Here is a 16,532-nt window from a genome sequence, read left to right as displayed (position 1 = left end):
TTCAGTGTGGTTGAAGCAGAGCTCTCCTTGAATTTCAATGAGCTCATTATTGTTGCCTGCTTGCTTGCAGTTAATCCCCCCATGTGGTATTAGCTTCAAGAAAGATGGCTCAGTCATGTTGCCATGCTACTGAACACACTGAGCTAGCTGTGAGAGGGGCAGATTGTGCTTCCAAATAGTTTGAGTGCTTCCCAATCCTCATACAATGATCCCCTTGTAAAGATTGGGGTTCTCCCCATTCCTCCCTCCCATGGGGTATTGCCTTTCCCCTTACTACAGATGAGAAACCCAGTTTGATCTTTGTTTTTCTGAAAGAAAAACATAGAGAAAGCCTGCAGGACGCTCCATGAGACATCCTTATGGGGCAAATTTTTTTGGCTCCTTTCTCAGGGGAAAATGCAGACAACAGTCAGAGGCATGGAGCCTTCAGTGGTGAAGTGCCTGTGTGCTCTTTATGAACCCAAAGCAGCAGATCATCCCTCCCTGGAGGAGACAGGTGTACAGTTGAGCACAGTGGAGATGTTCCAGCCCATGGGACTGTAGGTAAGTATGTGCCCCTGTAATCACATTGCAGCTGCGACTGCCCCATCCCATTTGTCCCAGGGACAACCGTGGGACAGTTCTCCAGAGAGGATGTCCTGCTCCATATGTGATCTGGAGGCTTTTTTTTTTTTTTTAAGTAGTTGTAATGCAGCCAGGATGTCATTGAGCTAAATTCCATCCAAGCCACATCCTATATAATTTTCTAGTCCTTGTTACCCTGCCAGTTCAAAAGTTGTCCTATCTTCTAAAAAACCTCAATTACAAAGCAATAGGGAATGTAATGGAGGATAGAAAATAGCAGTGAGAAATACATATAGATGAAAAAAATAAAAACTTTCCTGGCAGAAATCCCCTGAACCCTGGAGATATAAGAAACTTCTCTCCTTGACTTCTCTCTTCTTATTGTTTAATGAGCACTCTCACTCTCATGATCAGTCTTGAGCTGAAAAGTCTGGTCAGGCCTTGGAAATTTAGTCTCTTTGTGCATGTTGCATCTCTGTTTTCTCATAGCTTTTCAATGAGAACAGAGAAACAAGATACAAATATTAAGGTTTAGCACAATATACAAATTAATATTAATATACATCATTGGCTAAGGACAACCTCAGTTTTGCAAAAGGTAAGCAGGATCTCGGGAATGTTTGTGCATCATGATGGAGACCAGTAAGGCACTTATATGTGCTAAAGCCAAATTGATCAACAGGCTTCCAACTATTTAAAAAACAAAGTGACATTAGAAATTTCTATTTAGATGGATGTGACAACAGCAGTAGCATGTGACAAGCCCATCCTAGTTCTCTTCCAGGACTGCAAACATTGTTTGGCCATCTGGCACCTGAGAGTAGGAAGTTTAAATTGTATTTTAATAATGCATTACACTGTCTGATTCCACAACAACTCAAAGGAAACCCACTCTACTTACACTTTAGAGACTGGAGTCTGTGCTGAATCCCAAAGCATGGAGGAAATCTGCTATGTCTTTTCAAAAGGGTGTCAAGCATTTTGTTATAAAGGAAAAAAAAATACAATGAAAGCAAATGACTTGGGTTTGTCATTTTCTGTTTTACAAAGGAAGCAGCAATGAGGTGATAGGTGTGTAAATTCCCTGGCAATACTGCTGAACACAAAGCGCACACTGACTTGAGTCTGTTCTTGGAAATCATTTGCCAACCCATCTTCTAGAAAGAAATGATCACACTAAACCCATCATTTCCTCCTGAGCTCTGAAAAGTTGGGGTTTTTTTCCATATTTGTTTCTCCAGAGAAACTGAAAGGTTTGTAGATTGAAAACATAATGATGGCTCTTAAAAGAAATGAACTTCTAAAATTAGAGACTAACCCAAGAGACAGGAGAGATGAATGATGGTAGCTAGCAAGGTTTGCCACTCCCTCCAAACTTTGTGGTATTCCAGCTTGAAACAGCTGTAAATCATTTCCCCCCCTGACCTAGGCGAAGTGTTATCAGTGGATCCCAGTGCAGCATGCATGGATTTCATGACTCCCTTTTGCTCCTTCCTGCTATTACCCGAGTAAAATCTTCAAGTCCTAAATCACTGGGGTAAATTGTTAATCACATGTGCTGTTTAATTAGCTGCCACATGGTTTTCACCTTTCAAACTGCAATAAAATAATTTTTTCTTCAGGATGAAAAATATGTCTGCATGCAAACACATGGGTTTCTCTGTAGCTTTTATAATGTTTGTTAAAGAAGGCTAAAAAATGTTTCTGTCCATCTCTGCCCATCTCTGTCCTCTGTACATGTTGCAGCTTGAATTGCATGAATTGCAAAATACACAATGGTGCACATTATTTTGAAGAGGTCTAACCAGGGCTCCCTGCAAGGGCAGGAGCCATGCCTGGCCATCACCACCTCATGTGAGCTGCAATCCCCAAACTATCTTTTGGGGGCAAGATGGGCCTGGTCTGAAACCTGAGCCAACAAATATATCTGCCTAACAGGAGGGATGGAGGTCGATGGTCTGTGAAACAAAGACCATGTTCTCTGAGCATAGAGACAGCTGCAGGTGACCATTCCCAGTCCAGATGTATGGACAATCCCATCTTCACTGGTTGGCAGAGGTTTCCACTGGGTGTGTACTGAGAAGTTATGAAATGCAGTGATTAGCTGCAGGGTTAAAACCTTCTCATGGTGACAATCACTGCCCAGAAGGTCTGTAGCTGGGGTGAAGAGTCATTAACCCTAACTTTATCCCTGCCAGGGGAACCTCAACCCTCTTCTGCACTGTCAGATTTGGCATCACCAACTTGCTGGTGCATCTGGTCGGTAAGTGAACCAGCCAGCCTCTACACTGCCAGGCTGAAGTTCTTCCTGAGCAGTGAAAATTCAGAAGGTCACAATTAAAACTAGAGGTATTGTTTGATGTTCCTTGTCTGGTTGTGCATCAGCTGCACTGGCATAAGTCCCTGAGCCATAACACAGCCAGAGAACATGAATGAGCAGAGGAGAGTGAAAATGGAGCTACCACTGCTGCCATTCATGTCTCCTCTCAAAGTTCTTGGCAGTCAATAGCTCCAGAGAATACCAAGCCTTGGAGGATACAGGACATGCAAAATATACCTTGCACATGCTGTGTTTCTGTGTTGGGTGGGGTTTTTTTGGTTGGTTTTGTTTTGGTTTTTTTTTGAGGGGGGCGAGATGCTGTAGTTTGGCTTTTTTTATGGGAAGAGAAGTATTTTCCTTCCTTTAGAAATTTCCTATTGTTTTGGCTTTTCCTCCCTTGAGTTCTTAAACTTAGCAATGACTGAGCTATATATGTGTATGTATATATTTATTTGTACATTTTAAGTGCCTCAATCAGCATTTCAATCAGCTGAGCATGAAGCCTGAGATGATAGCTCTCCTGCTATGGCTGGTATGTGGAATTGAAGTCTGCTTTGGCATTAATTTTTGTCTGAATATGAAGATGTGAAATAATATTTATATTTAAATATATATTTAACTTTATGAGGGCTCAGAGGCTACACCATTTTGGCTGCATGACCTGGCTGCACTGTGTCCTTACAGATATTTATAGTAAGTGACAAAAGGGAGTACTGAATTTAGGAACAATCAAGTTGATAAGGTTGGTATCATTAGGATTTAAAAAAACTCAAAACCAATAGTGTGTTAAGTATGTACATAGGGGTGTTGTATAAAATGTGCTATGACCTTAAACTACATCAGTGAAAATATGGGTTAGGTGTTAGGAAATGCTGTTGGTAGGAAAGGATAATGAAGCATCCAAACAAACTGCCTAGGAAATATGCAGGATCTCCATTGCTGCATATTTCTAAGATCATTTGAGAAAAGCATTCAGTAGAAATGAGATAAATATGTTTAATCTTTCCATGGACAAAAAGATCCATCCAGCCCATTTTTCCATATATAATTCCCTACATTGTTGCATAAAACAGAAATTATTTCTTTTCCAAGGCAAGATGTTAAGGTGATGGTTAGATACACATAGTACCTTCTGTAAGACAAACTGATTTATTTGCAAAAAAGTGTTTTAAGAATTCAGGCTCAGAAATTCTTCTTCAGGTGTGAAACACAGCTTATTTCAGAGCTGGGAGACTTACACACATCCACAAACTTAAACCTGCGTATTTCCCAGGGAGCAAGAACTACAGATCATTGTTGACACAGTTTTATTATACAGTACAATCCTCTCTAGCTTTACATTCCAGGAGAGGTAAATCAATTATCCGCTTCCCTGGAGATTACCTACTGCTTTTCTTTTTTCTGCTAACAACCCTTCTTCTCCATCAGTATTAGCTACATTACCTTTCAGAGGTGGTCCACCTGCTACGACTCTGGCACGCAGCTGCAGCAACCTACCTCTGCAACCCATCCAAAGTTAAGGATGGGGCGCTTCTACCACATTTTTAAGACTTGCGTTCTGGTTCCCTTGAGTCAAGACTCTGGCTTCATGCCCTGATCTCTCTGAAATGCTGCCTGCCCTTCTGCAGTAGAAGGGTCTCTGATCTATCTTCTGCACAAGGGCAACATCATTCCTGACAGGTGTCTGCCCACCTGTCAGTGGTGGAGACCTTCAGGGGTGGAGAAACCACAGCTTTCTTGGTCTTCTCCAGTGTTTCCTTATATTCAGTTTTAAAAGCATTCCATGCCCTAAGGTCTAATTCCTCACTTTACCATTAAATAATTTTCTACTAGACCTGACTGCCCTTCTCTGACTGCCCTGTTTGGTCCACCCATCATACAGCTTGTGTTTGAAGTACTGTTGCCCAAAATGTGCAGTTCAGTCCCACTGAGGGCTTTGAGAGAAGATCATCCAGAATTATCTTGTGTTTTCACATCAGAACACATTTATGCATCCAGTACAAGACTTACATTTTTACAGCAACAAGATATCATCGAGTTATGCTCAGCCTGTAGCCAACTTCCCCAAAACTCCTTCTAACCTGATAATTCTCTGGTGTGATTGTGTGAAGGTGTTTTATACTGTGCAATGCAGAACGTTGTATTTGACTGGTCAAATCTTAGTCATATTGTTTTGCAGTGAGCTTCTTAAATTACTATTTTTTTTAATTCTCAGTTGATGCACTAACCTACATGTAACCTCTTCCATCTTCACATCACTAGCAAAAGTCTCTTCTATTCTGTTCCCAGGTTGTTATGGAAAATGTGAAGTGCCATCAGACTTGGGACAGAGCACACAGACCACTGCCTGAGTATCCTTTCAGTCTGTGACATGAGATTATGGCACTAAAAACTGGTCTCCAGCTATGATTTTAGAGCCACTCTTGCAACCACCTCAAATAATTTAACCTAGACAATACTTTCCAAGCTGTAAAAAGTCAAGATTCATTGATTCTCCCACCATCTTGTAAAGAAAAAAAACTTTTAGATTGGTCCGATATAACTCGATACAATTAGATCTGTTTGAGCATGGTGGCTGTTATTAATCTCCTTGTTTTCTCCCATGAACTTAGATAATTGTGTGTGATTTGTTCCAAGAGGGTTTATAGAAGTGAAGTTGAGCAGTTGTTAACTACCAGAGATATCCTGGAGTCCTGAAGTCCATGGAGCCAACCCAGCCACTATCAGGAATACCATGGGCTGCTTTAGGTACATGCTTTAGGTCCTGGATATTTTGAATTTTCTCTGCATTGCAAAATAATGGTAACTTTGATATTTAATTAAAGCAGTTATCTTTCCTATCCATGCAGAAATGTGCTGTAAATATTTTATAGGTAGAATAGGCGTGTTCAATAGGAAATGCTCAAGCAGCTCTGGAAGCTGATGGCAAAGCTGAATTCACCTCCTGCTTAGGTGAATCCAAACCCTGACTTGCTCACTGTGGGGCTCCTTGGAACAGCATGGAAGAGAACAAGAACACCAGGCTTCTTGGAGAGCAAACAGTGGGATAGTGGGTGCTCTGGAATTCAGGCAGCAACTGCTTTTGGTTCAGTCTAATGAGGGTTTGGGTATCCAGGGCCATAGTTCTGGGGTCAGACTCAGACTTTTCTTGCCTACCTTGCACACAGTTGTCATTTACTCCTAAAGGGCTGCAGTTGTTCCTGAAAAAGATGGGCAGATCTGGGCCTTGAGAGAGAAAAAAACCCTGGATGTCTGAATAATTATTGTAAATGGAGAAGCCATGTATCTTTTCAGATGTGTGGGCAAGGAGGAATCTCATGGCTGCCTCCAGCACAGCAGGATGCACCGAGGGGCTCTTAACCCCAACGGTATGATCTGGAAAAATATCAGTCCTCCCATAAGTACTACTTTCACTGTTTCCCTTATTGCTGATCGAAGAATATGTTTCAGGTCCTTAAATGTGACAGAAAGTACTCCAGATGAGTAAATTGCTCCTCAGCTCCAATAAGCACGTTGCTCCTTTTACTGCACTCACAAACCCAGTGTGTTTTGGCTTTTCATTCCTGATGTTTTCCAACATCAAGCCTAGATGCCCTTAACTTTTTTTATTTTTTTTTCTGTGACATGGTGTGTTTATTCCTATATATTTTTCTCTGAAGATCACTGCAACCCTGTGAAAGGGTCTATCCAACTCCAGCCATGACAGGTGCCTTCAGCTGCTGCTGAAACTGCATCTCAATACAAGTAAAACTGCCAAGTTCCAGGGAAAATCTATTTTATTGAGGTTTATTGCAGCCATGAAGGAGGAGGGGACAGTCTTGACCTGAACCTCCCCCAGACTCCTGTCTTGTAGTAGCGTGTGCTGAGCTGTGCCCTTCCCACATCAGCCCAAGGGGAGCTGTCTCCTGCAGTGGAAATCCTGTGGCTGAGTTGGTGTTTTCAGAGGAAGATCTGGTTTCTGCTTTGCCAAATGCCAGGTTTTGACAACCCAGCCAATGCCCTCTGCAGGTGCCCTCTGGTTATGATCTAGGGGACGTGTAGAGGTCACTTAACTATGAAAACAGTTCTGTTCTCACATCAGAGCTTCCAGTATACCACCATGTAGAAGTGCTTGTTCCCTTTAAGCAGAATCAGTTTGTATAAAAGAAAAAAATATAAAAAAACCCAAAAACCAAAAAAACCCCACCAAAAACAAAAACAAAAAAAAGGGGAATAAAAGAGAAGCAAGTGAGCCACAGTTTTGATTCTGTTGTTGCTTAAGCCACTCAAGATGAAGCCAAGGTGCTGTATTTCCAAACACATTTCATATGTAATTTCCCTTCCCATTTTCAAGAAAAGTCTGATTTTCATAACCACTGTGTTTGGGGATTTTCTCACTCTATTTTTTTTTTTTTACCATGTCAAATATCTTAGGTCAGGCTTATACAAAAAGACTAAAGAATATGACTGTATTAATCCGAAAGTGATTATTCTTATGGGATAATTTGACTAATGAAAGTTTAGTTGTATTTCAGGGAACTGTGTGCCATTGTGGTGCATTATTTTTGTACCTCATGGCTTGTGCTATTAAAAAATTGCAGCTGATGCAGAGTGATATGTGAGCATGCCAGCTGAATTCAGAGAATTTAGTCAAATTACTTTGACTTCAAAATCTCTTCATTGGTTAGTCATAAATTTTCCTATTAATTTTAGGGCATTCCTACTCACTTTTAAGGCTCTAATAGCATTAGCTTGAAACCTCAGAAATTATTCGGAAAGAAGAGATATTTCATGTTCCTGTTCTTATTCTGTTTTCCTCTAGTCATTTTTTATTGAAGTTTCAGCTTGTGTAACTTTGGGATGGGTGTTGAATACCTTCTGAAAATATGCAAGAGCAGTTTATTTTAAAAGCTGTTGTCTGCATATCCAAAATCACCTGCCCTCACAGATTTGAAAGACTTAACTCCATTTTCATACACAGCCCTTTTCACAGCCTTGAAATTTTGAAGTTTCTTGTTCGAATAAAAAATATGCATTTGCAAAAGGCTGCAAAATATTAGTTACAAATTCAGTCTTTCCCCTGCACTGATACACTGGGGTGGAACAAAACAGCTGCTGGGTGGGTAACATTTAAGTGGAAGAAAAAAGCAACTACTAATGCTGGATACTGCAGGCAGAAAGAGGAATAAATAACTGATGCTTAACAGAAGCCTAATAGACTTCACATCTCTGGAAAAAAAATGCCCACCAGAAGGACATCAGATAACAGAGTACTTTTCCTAGCGAGGTAATTATGATTCGAACAGTAGATGTATTCAAGGCAAGATGAGATAAACTCTCCCAAAGTACAGTGTTGGCAGCATGGTGGTGCAGGGGGAAGGCCTGAGGCCCTCAACCTGGTGTCTGGCGACCTACTCCCCTTCCCCACCACTTCTCCATTGCCTTCAGCCTCTCCTGTTCATAGGGGACAGGAGGCTGGCAGAGCGCCCACTGCATTTCACAGGAAGGAGCTGGAGCCAAGATAATCACCTAATAAACTCAAAATCAACCATGTTTTGGACATGAGACAGACCGATGCACCAAATAAGGACAGCCAGGGTCTGATTCCCAAGAGTTTGGGCTTATCTGAGCCTGCTTGCTTGCTTCTTATCGAGTAGGAATGTATCTGGTGCCAGTGCTGGTGCCAGTCCTAGATGGGTTTTTTTTCAGCTTCTCATTACAGAGAAAAGGGAACTTCTGCTATGTTTAAAGAGCAGGGGTGGGAAGAAAACCCCATTGCCAGCATATGCCTTATGACAGCACTAGCACATTCATTGTGAAAGTGATGGGCAGCTAATGATGTCAGCATAGGAAAAAACCCAAACCGTGTTTGTTTTCTTTTTTTCTCCCAAAAGCTCTGGCCTGAGAGGGGCTGCAGAAACAATGACTGCCAGGGAAATCAGGGCAGTATTTAAAAAAATAAATAGGTGGGGGAGAAAGGAGGATATATAAGTGGTGCCAGCTGGATGTGAAATCAATCTGGCATTTCAAAATAATGAAAATATTTCTTTCCCATTCATTTGCTCTGGCATGTAACACCAGCGCTGCTGCCACATCATTATTCAGAGTTAGCATGCCGGAAAGGAGACAGCAGAGACCCAATTGCTGCTCAGCTCCCCCAGAAAAGGACACTACTGTGGGACAGTGCCACAGATGCAGCACCTATAGGAAGGATGCTCCAAACAGGATCACTCCCTGGATCCAGGGCAGCAGATAGAAAGGGGTCCTCATAAAAAAAAAATAAAATAAAATTGCAATTTGCAGGAACAGCCACTGAAAAAGGGAGGGGTAGCTGCAGCTGAGATAAAAGGGGGCTGATAGCAATGGCACAACCTTTCCTTTGTAAAATCTTGCATTATTTGAGTCAGACCTCATTCATTTGGTAGGCATTTTAAGTTTGAGCTTCCCATACACACAAGATGAGAAAAATCTTCCCAAAATATACAGCACAGCCTTGAGTCAGGCTCTATTGGATGTTTTGAGGATCCCAATTTCCAAGAGAATTGAACTTCAGTCTTCCTTAGTTTGACCCTTTTCCCAACCACCTCTCTCTTCCTGAGTTTCACTTCCACCAGTAAGTGCTGTCAAAGCAGTGAGAAAAGCAACATCCACTTCTCTGTGCTTTGGACACACACACTTGTGCACTTTTCTTCAGCCAAAGCTGGAGCTGTGGGGATGAAGAGCCATTTCAATGGATGAGGCACCTTGTTGAGCAAGTAAATCTGGAAGTGTTGAGCAGGGAGATATGTTCCACACTTTGTTTTAATTCCTGCTCAGGTTTTAATTCCTGTGGTTAAGATGAGCCACAGATGCTGGAGAGCCAGAAAAGCCCATTTGGGAGAGCACAGAGGTGCAGGCTGTTCCCATGCTGGGATAGGTGTTACAGAGGTGTTCAGGAGGAGGTGGCACCTCCCCACCTGGGGAAATGGCATGTGCTCAGGCTCTGGGACACTCACTCCACCCTGGTCTAGATTTGACACCACTTTTCGTAAAACAACAGATGCCAAGATTTGAGTGTCACTTTTGAACTGGAATGGACTTTGCAAGGGAAGACTCCAGACCAACTTGGACAAGTGACTGAGGGACACTGATGAAGAAGGGAGATGAAAAACAAATTGGGAAAAGCAAAGGAGTCTCCATGGGTGGATATAAAAAGGAATTTGCTGTAAATCAAGCTGAGTTAGACCCTGCAAGCACAGGAAGAATCTAAGTTCTTTCTGTAGTATAAACAGAAAGCAGACAAGAGGTGAGTAAGGAGGCAGTGAGGGAAGAGGCAAGAGATGCTCAGATAGTGCATCAAGTTAAAAATCCACCATAATTCAGTTTTCTACAAGCAGTTGTTAAATATTTGGAGTAAAACCAGAGAAGCTGTTAGGAATTAGGGCATGAAAATTCAAGGGGCCATACCATAGGTAAAAATAAAGCCAGTCATTGCACCTTACCACAGAGACAAGATCACCTCCGTGCCAGAACTCCTAAAGCCTCAATCACCAGATTACATGAAATCGTTAATCCAACGTTAACTACTTTTTCTGTAAACCTACTCAGTCAGAGATGCTAATCTAGATTCAGAAACCAAGAAATTATTCCTAGTCAGTTGACCACTGTGGCCCTGATGATAGGAAAGACCTAGAACAAAATTTGAAGGACAAATAAAAATTAAAAGGGTGTTCAGGCTGAAAAGAAAACCCCACCTGTGAAATTCAGGTGAGGTTTAGCAGCAGTAGCTCAAGCCAGACTAGTCTGAATGACAAACAACAGATGAGTAGGTAATTGATAGATAGTTGATTTTCTAGGCAGGAGACATTAAATAGATCTAATATAGCTGAATTACAACAGATGGTTTTGATATGTAGATACCTGGAAAATTATCAGGGAAGCTAATGGAGATGAGCATTAGTGTAAGAATGATGAGATGGGAAAAGGTATGGCTTACAGCAATAAGCAGCTTTTGTGTTTTAGGGGAGCATCAAGATAGAAGAAAACTGCCAGTAGCATTTCTTATGAATGGGTCTTGGATTTGCTTTTCTTAAATAATTACAGGACTGGTTTTGGCACAGATAAATGGGAGCACACTGATGAACCCTTCTTTAATGTGCTGTCAGCAGGATCGGGGCAGTTTTGGTGAAGAGCTAGTTGAGTTTGAGGAGCAGGGTAATATATGCAAAATGAGATGGGGTAACACAGAACTACAAAGTGATGCACAGTGGAAATTTTCACACAGAATCACAGAATATGCTGAGCTGGGAGGGACCCACAAGGATCATCGAGTCCAGCTCCTGGCCCTGCACAGGACCATCCCCAAGAGTCACACCATGTGCCTGAGAGTATTGTCCAAACGCTTCTTCAGCTGTGCCAGGCTTGGTGCTGTGACCACTTCCCTGGGGAGCATTATGCTCTGGGAAATTTGTCCATTGAAAGGCATCTGGACAGGAAAGACCTGAGTACTGTACTTGACTGCTGGTGACCATGGAGAACAAACACAAGGGGGTGGTGAAAATGCAAAGCAGACTCAATAGGTGCAAAAGCTAGTATGGAGGAAGGATATAATGAGCCCTAACAAAGGCACTGGCAAACCCTAACTTATACAACTCCAAGTACTCACTTTCAAGGTAAAGATATTTTACTGAAATCAAGTGCAGATAAGGATATAAAATTGGGCTAAGGGGGGAAAAATGACCTAACTGACAAAAGGTGAAAAAAAAAGGTTTGGCTTGCTTTCCTTAGCAAAACTGGAGCTATGGTTGCTGTCTATTGGAATAATGCAGGTAACCCCAAAGGAGGGATACAAACTATTTAAGCTGGAGAGATGGCTGACACAAAAGCAAATGCATCTGAAGGGTCTGCTGTTAGCTAAGGCTGGAAACAAGAGGATGTTTCCATCTTGAGGGCAGCGAGGCTCTAGGACAGCATTCAGACAGAGGCAAATGCCCAGCTGGCATGAAGATGAATTTTTAGGATTGTGAGAAAGAGCTGTAAGCAAGGGGGCAAGACTTGAGGTTATACATATTTAATTCCCACACAATCTTCTTCTGTTTAAGTAGTCAGTAATCCCCCAATGAGCCTCACAGCAGACTCTGTTTGCTCTGCGCTGTATCAATGTTTATCTCATTCGCAGCAGAAAATGCAAACCTGGGAAATGGGAATTTCACTCTAAGAAGAAATGCTGTGGTGCCCTCACTTGCAAGCTTTGAAGGGCAGATCTGCCTCTGTGTTTCAGCACAGTATTCTTCAGCCATCTTCCATTCATCATTTGGAATGAGAGTTAAATAATTCCTGGCCTGTTTCATAGCTGAGAGACTAGTCTCTCCAAGAGGTAAAGACACTTCCTTTCTCTTCTTGAAACATCATGAACTTTCAAACTTGGCAAGGCTCTTTTGCGTTCGATCTAATAATAAACCCAAACCTTCCATCACACAAAAGCAATGAGTCTGAACTTGCCTGAACTTGCCTCAGGGAGCTGAGATCCAAAGCTCTGTCATTCCCTCAAAAGCCATTCTCCTCTCTGCAAGGACAGGATGTCGTTGTGACAAGGCATCCTTGCTGTTTGCTCAGCCTCTCTTCCTCGTGATGAAATCCCTCTATAGCGACTCTGGAGGTCCTACTTCAGCTCTGGTTTTGGGCATACAATGTGCTGCCTAAGTAATCTCCGCTCTTTTCTATGAGTGATTTATGGAGGCTTGAAGGACATTGAAACTCAGCACATTTTCTGTTTTCCAAATGTTGGTGCAAGGAGAGTGGTACTTTTTCTGCCAGTGGGAACCTGAAAGACCTGATGGGCTTTTCTGGCAGGACTCAATGTCAGTGAAAGGGGCGCCAAGCCGCCTGTGGAGCAAGCGGAAGTACAAATGTGTGTTGGCTTTGAATTCCACTGGGAACTACAGAAAAAATATTTTGACTTGATTTTACAGTTCAGTTTTTCATTAGCAGAAACTGAGTGCTCAGCCAGAGATCAGAAATGCCCTTGCTTAATTTGCATTGGTTCCCATTCAGTTATTAGGCACAACTGACACTAGAAGAACAAACAAACAACCACCACACCGAAGAGCGAGTGAAATACTTCTTCTTTTCTCATTAACTTTTTCTTGTAGTACCGCTTCTTTTTTAAAAAGAGAATGGTCTTATGCCATCATGAAGTATTTATTCTGGGAAGGGAGGAGGGGAGCCTGCAATATTTGTTCTAGGTATCTAAATTTAAATGACTGACTTAAGCACATAATCTCTCTAGACTGCCTCTAAAAACCAATGGAGAGGGAAGGGCTTTTGTAATGAGCAGTTCAAAAGCTCTTGCTTAAGCAAGCAATATTTTATTACCATGCCATACCATATTACAGGTGTTCAGGGTTATATTTTATTCTACTTTCTCGCTTACTTCTGTTCTTCAGGTTGACATGTAAAGCACAAGAAGTTCTCTTTATATCTGGATGTTACTGTATCTTTCCATATTTCATTATGCAAATCACAAAATTACTAGAGCACAAGGGAATGAAATAGGTGGCTTCCTTCCCCTTGCATAAAAACAAACACCCCACTCCCATGTGGAGTTTGAAGCTCAGCACTTTTTACTTAAGCAAGAGTGGAGATTACTGGTGGAAACTCATCCCTTACACTTGATTCTGGAAAGTGAATTTGGATGCATATAAGCTTGATCCAAATCTCCTGGAAACTGGGGAGCCTATGGTTTAGGAAGTGTTACATTAAATTATTCCCAAATCCATTTAGTCCATCATCCTGTTTAGTGCAGTGGGGACCACCAGGAGACGCTTTTCATGAATGCTGAAATGGGTTTGCAACATGCCGGCTGGGATATTTGGTCACATCCTAATCCTCCACAGACAGAAGCCACCTGAATTCAGGTCTGACACATGTATGTTAGTTTCCCTTCTGCATGTTTTCTTGGCATTAAGTATTATAAATATAGGTTTTCTTACTGCCCTTATAGGGAGGAGATATAGCTACAATGTCTTGCCTTTAGAAATGCAGTGTTCTTATAAGAAAATCAAAGGGAAAAGGTTTAGATGAAATCACTGAGAGGACTCAGGGAGCAGTTACTAAGTGAATACTGTCAAACTGGAAGGATTTATTCAGCTGGATCCCTAGGGGTATCCCTAGGCCTGGATTCAGGCCTATTCAGTATTTTCATTAATAATTTGGATGAAGGGGTAGAGAGCCCCTTTATTGGAGTTTCAGCTAAGAGCAAGAGACACTAGGAAGGAGAGGATTAATGCTCAAGAGATCTCAGTAATTAGAGGAATGGTCTGAAAAGAAACAGGATACAATTCAGTGAAGACAAGCACAAATCTGCACCTACACTGAAATAATTAGCTCCACAGGCACACGATGGGAGAGAGCAGCCAGGTAGACCTCTGCCACAAAGGAGCTGGAGGTTACCATGGAGCAATGACTCAGCTGTGGAAGTAAGAAACATTGGGCTGAGCTGGACAGATGGGGATGTCACATATTAGACACAGAGGGATAAGCCCTTCAGCTGGATCACTGGGACCAGCTTCTGGCATTACACCTCAGGAAAGAAATGGCTGCAAGTCATAGGAGAACAAAGCTGCAGAGAGCAGAGAGAAAGGCTTCATATTTAGCCAAGGGAAAGCAAAGCTGAAAGGAGACACAATAACAACCTTCAAGAGCAGTCAGTCTGCCAAAAAGAGGAAGGTGGTGAACTGCTCTGTGTCCAGAAATTATCCTCTGTGGTTTAACCATGATTTTCTGTGGTTAGAAAAACAGAGAGACAGAGAGAGAAATTGAGATGGTAGATAAGTTGACTTTACTGCTTTACTTATGAAGTGCCTTGGGGCATAAAGCACATGATCAAACATAGTCGAGTTACTTTAGCTTAATGAGTTATTGCCTGCTGGCTGAACCATACTAATTAACCATGTGTGTGCTCTCAGCCTGCCTCAATTGCCAGATGAAATGGCCTCACTTAAATACTTGTGTTTTACTTTGCAGGCGAGGCAGTCTGAATACTTTTGTAGGATCAGTGATTGTAGCTCGGCTGATGGAAGGTGACTTCCAGGGAATGGAAACTTGTCCTTAGTGCTCAACAATAATGCTGGCATTGTTATACCTGGGAATAATGAAAGGGGGTTGACAAGGGAGGAGCAGAAAACAGACCCAAATATATAAATATGTTACTTCAAGGTCTTATGTCAATAGAAAAGGGGCTCTATACAAATGTATTGGAAATGCAGTAACACCGGGTTTTATAGAAGATCTCAGTGGTTTTTTTGTTTGGGAAGGCTTGTAATATGATAATTTTAAAAATGTTGCATTAATAATGCTACAGAGCACTGCACACATCTTCCTTCCTTCCTGCCTGCCTGCCTGCCTCCTTCCCTCCCTCTCTTCCTCCCTCTCTTCCTCCCTCTCTTCCTCTTTTTTCCTTTTGTGATTATATTTCCAGTGTTATCACCAGTTTGACTTATGTGGCAAAACATGAACATTTGGACATTCCAATCTTAGGGAAGTTTTTTGTTTGCAGCACTACTTCTCTCTATGTTATCCCTTTTAGAACAACTTGCTGTTTTGCTTCTAGCATGCCGTTTAGAGAGGCAGCAGACTTGGCATGTTTGCTTAGCAGACAGACACAGTTGACAAGTGCTATGTGAAATGGAAGGAGAGACTTCTACTTTGTTAGTTTGTTGCTATTTTATGGAGTCACATAAATCAGCTTGGAGAGGACCTGAGTAAGTTACCTAGTTCCTTTCTGTGCCCAGGGTTGGATCAAATACGTCACTACCCTTTCTGACATTTGCCTAACTTGTTTTTGAAGTCCTGCATTGGTGCAAATTCCAGGGCCTCTGGACAACCTTTACCTGTACTTTCGTATATTCAACCACTCCATCTGATCCAAAATGCATAGGTGAGGACAAATTAACACACAATTCAGCCTAAACCAGCCAAACTACATTCATTTGCTGCTGTGATCCCTTCAATTTTCTGTAAGAAAGAGAAATGCTAGAAATCTTCATAGAGATTATTTGATAGCATAAATGTTTTGTAATCTAATTTAGTCTAAAGATGACTGTTTTCCCTTCAAGACATAGATTTTTGCATTGAGAGAGGAACTACAACATACCAGGAGCTATAATGCTACAGTAGTAATGCATACACCGCATTTCTCTAGTGCTTGCAACACGGAAAAGAGTTTTCGTGACTGTATTTTATATACGTGGAAGGAGGTGCTCTTATGTATCTATTCGGTGTAAGGCTTTCTTCCTTTCCCAGAGATAGGGTCTAGACTGCGAATGTGCAATTCTGCTGGACCTGAAATTTAGTCCAGGTCTGGGGAGCCTGTTTACAATAGAAGAGAAATAATTAGCATCTGCATGAAGTTCTTATCCAGATATGGCAAGTCTGACTGATTCGAGATGGGGTTTGTCTTATCTCTAGTTTTATTGCAGAGAAATTTTATCTTAAAATAGTACTTTTGCAGAGTCCCTCCAGTACTGCTAATCCCCCTTGGTATTACCAAGGAAATATTATCAGACCATAACTATTCCATGGAGATGTGAAATGCAATCGTCATACAAGAAGAACGTGAGAAGTGCTGAGCAGACTGCATTTCCTGTTATCTGAGAACAACTGTACATCTACAAGTAGCTGAAAATTGTGA

The sequence above is a fragment of the Neopelma chrysocephalum genome, unplaced genomic scaffold (genome assembly GCF_003984885.1).
Source record: "Neopelma chrysocephalum unplaced genomic scaffold, ASM398488v2 Primary Assembly neopelma1_25, whole genome shotgun sequence".
Taxonomy (NCBI): domain Eukaryota; kingdom Metazoa; phylum Chordata; class Aves; order Passeriformes; family Pipridae; genus Neopelma; species Neopelma chrysocephalum.
This window is presented reverse-complemented; position numbering follows the sequence as displayed.